The sequence below is a fragment of the Chinchilla lanigera genome, unplaced genomic scaffold (assembly GCF_000276665.1).
Source record: "Chinchilla lanigera isolate Chin_1 unplaced genomic scaffold, ChiLan1.0 scaffold00005, whole genome shotgun sequence".
Lineage (NCBI taxonomy): Eukaryota > Metazoa > Chordata > Mammalia > Rodentia > Chinchillidae > Chinchilla > Chinchilla lanigera.
In genome coordinates this window covers 20226358-20229787 of record NW_004955406.1, presented here as the reverse complement: position 1 = coordinate 20229787, position 3430 = coordinate 20226358, and positions in this window count along the sequence as shown.

Sequence of the window (3430 nt, the reverse complement as noted above, 5' to 3'; positions counted from 1 at the left end):
AGCCAGGGAGCCCCAGGCAGGGGGAGAGCAGGCGAGCCACCCACACAAAAGAAAAAAAAAAAAAAAAAAAAAAAAAAAAACTCAAAAGAAAAATAAATACATGAACATGCCTAGGCACTGTGCTCAGAAAGCATCAGGCAAGTCCTCAGTCCCCCAAAGGTCCGATGGGCTGCGGCTGTGCTGCATTGTAGTCAAGGAAGGAGACAGGCCATTGGTGCAACTCAACTAGTTTCTTGACAGAGCCAAAGTGAGCATTTATAGGCTCCCCTTCCTACTTCAGAAGGGAATCCTGTTGCAACAGCCTCCTGGCCTGGCGGATCCCTACCTCCTCCCACTCCCTTGCTCCCAGCCTTCAGTGGTCCTCTGGTCCCTGACCTAGCACCCCCCACTGGCCTTGCCCCTCTTGTCCACATCTCCTGCACTGCCTCCACAAGCTCAGCACAGCCTCCACAAGCCCAGCACAGCTGCCATCCTGAAAATACCGCACTTCCAGCTTCCCTCACGTTTCCACCTCGGGGCCTGCTTCCTCAGCCCCAGGGATCTCTTCCCAGCCACCCGCTGCTCTCCTTCCACATGCTGCTCAGAAAGACAACCTTGGCCACCCAGAAACAGGAGCCTCTGGGCTGTTCTCTGCCCCCCAGCAATAGCTTCATATTTAGGTTAAATTTCTATTTCTTTTTTATTGTCTCCTCATACCTGAATATAGTAGGCAAGGACTCTGGTTTGTAGATGTTTTAATTGTGATAAAATCATATCAAATTAACTGCCTTAAAATGTACAAGTCAGTGGCATTTAGTAGAGTCACAGCATTGTGCAACCATCATTGCTTCCTAGTTCCAGAACATTCTCATCACCACCAAAGGAGACCCCAGTCCGTTTAAGCAGGAACTCCCCACTCCTCCCTCCTCTAAACTCTAGAAATCACCAGCCTTCTTTCTGTCTCCATGGCTGTGCCTATTCTGGATGTTTATAAAAGGAATCCTACACTGTGTGGCCTTTTATGTCTGCCTTGTTGCACGGAGCATATGTTTCTAAGTGTGTCCATGCTGTAGCAGGTGTTAGAACGTCATTCTTTTCCTGGCTGAAGAGCACGCGTTGTGTGGGCCTGCCACGTTTGTGTATCTATCCATTTGTCCACTGATGACATTTCCATTGTTCCCACCTCTCACCACTATGAATAATGGCACTGTCAATGGTTACAGTGTTTGCTTGACAGGGACTCTGTTTTGATCGCTCTGTGTCCCAGACCTGCACAAAAAAGGGCTTGATAATTAATGGCTGTGAATAGTTTAATCTTCAGGCAGACAAACAGAAGGCAAAGTTTGGCATGTAATTTCCTCCAGGCCCCTTCGTCCACCCCCTCTGCTGCAGCAAGGACCAAGACCCTGTGTACACCTTCCCCAGTACCCACACCTCAGCATCCTTGGGCCAACCGCACCCCAGCCGGGCTCTTCCCCAGCCCTGACTCCTCAGAGGAAGCATGTGTAGGCCATAGAGAAACATGTGCAATTCTGAATTGCCATGTAGCCCGAACACCCCAAAATGAAGCACTTTTGCCTTCAGGTAGTCTGATCAGTACACTAATAGAATTCCACACATCTCCTTTGATGGGATAAAATCTTAAATTCCACAACAGTGATAAACCAGAAAAACATAACATTTCTGATATTAGTTTTCTAAAACTACCATGACAAAGTACCATAAATTGGGTGCCTTGAAACAGAGAAATGTTTTCTCCCAGTTTTGGAGCTTGGAAGGCTGCCACCACAGCCTCTGCTCCCTCGAAGGCTCTGGGGAGAACTCTTTCTTGTCTCTTCCTGCTTCCCCTCACTTTCCAGCAGCCTGACATTCCTGGCTTATGTCTGCCTTGCTCCAATCCCTGCCTCCCTCCTTCTTCACATCATCTTTTTATAAGGACACTGGTCATTTTGGATTGAGTGCCCACACCTCATCTGAATTAATTCACCCACAATTAGCCTCCCTCCAAATAAGGCCACAATTCGGGGGTGGGGCTCCCAGGGTTAAGACTTCAATGTATCTTTTTGGGAGACTCACAACTTTGGTAAGGTAATGAGACACAGATCCTAGATTTTACTAAAATGTAAATGATTGACAAGATACGGGGGAGTGCCATACAAATGAAGAGAGATGACTGTGCCTGGGGAGGGGGGTCCCACTGATGAGGAGGAATGGGGTAAGAAAGAGGAAGATGGAACCAGAAAGATGGATTTCTTTGTCTTCTCTGCAATTTAGCTGACAACCAAAGCTTCCCGCTTCAGCTAGCCCAGCAGCAGAGCAAAACACACGTACCTCAGGTCTCCTACAGGGATCCTTGCAATGCTCAAACCTGCTCAGAACCCTCCAGCAGTGCCCTGTCAGTCCCACTAATGCCTGCAAGGTCACATGCCAATGCCATCTCCCCTGGGCACACCTCACCTCCCCTACTACTCACCTCATGCCAGTTACAAAGGTTCCTGATCGGGCTGAGACTCACACAAAACCAGACCAGATCTTCTGACAAAAGAGGAGTCTTTATTGGGCAGGAGAGTGACACAGCGGGCTGCCCAGCAGACTAGGACAGCCCCGAGCTGAGCAAAGCGTGGGGTTTTTAAACTATTTTCCAGGGAGGGTATCTGCGGCCAGAACATTTTCCTGGGGGTGATGTCCGTGGGTGAGAACAGCCTGAGCAGGTGTGGGTTGTTCATCAGAGTTGAACATCTCTGGGGCGGGGTTGGCTTTTGTCGAGGGGAACCGGAGGGGAACAGGTGAAGAGGAAGGAGATTTATTATTGAGAGTTTAAGTCCCCGGCAAGGAGTTTGCCTTATGACTTATCAGTAACTGCCCATCCTTGCCAGTGCCAGGCACACACCTACCCCAAGACTCTATGCCACTTTCCCTCTGCCCAGGATGTTCTTCTCTTCCTCACAAATCCCTGTGGCTCACACTGCATCTCAGGAGGCTTTTCCCCTCCTACCACGACTGTTATGCACTGGCCTGGTCGTTGTCTGTCCCCCTTGCCAGAACATGAAAAACCGGAGGGCAGGGAATGTGGCACTGTGTGATTCACTGCTTCATTCCTAGTCACCAGAGAAGGCCCTGGCATTCAGTAAACTGTCACCAGTGGAAGGAAGGGTTTTCACCCTCTGGTGTTGTCCTGAGGGTCACCAAAGAGGACGCTGGGCTTTAGCACTCCTCCCACTCAGGCACAGGGAAGACCCCACCAGAAGTACCGCTACTCCTCAGCACGGCACACCTGGGAGAGGACTCAACACTGTCTTCCCTGCTGCTCCCCTCATCCTCAGCCCCTCCAGCCTGGGTGCGGGAAACCAGACAGTGCAAGCTCTGCATTCCTCTCCTGTGGCTACTCTAAGAAATTACCACTGACTTAGCCCTTTAAAATGACACGAACTTAATCTCACAGTCCAGAGAA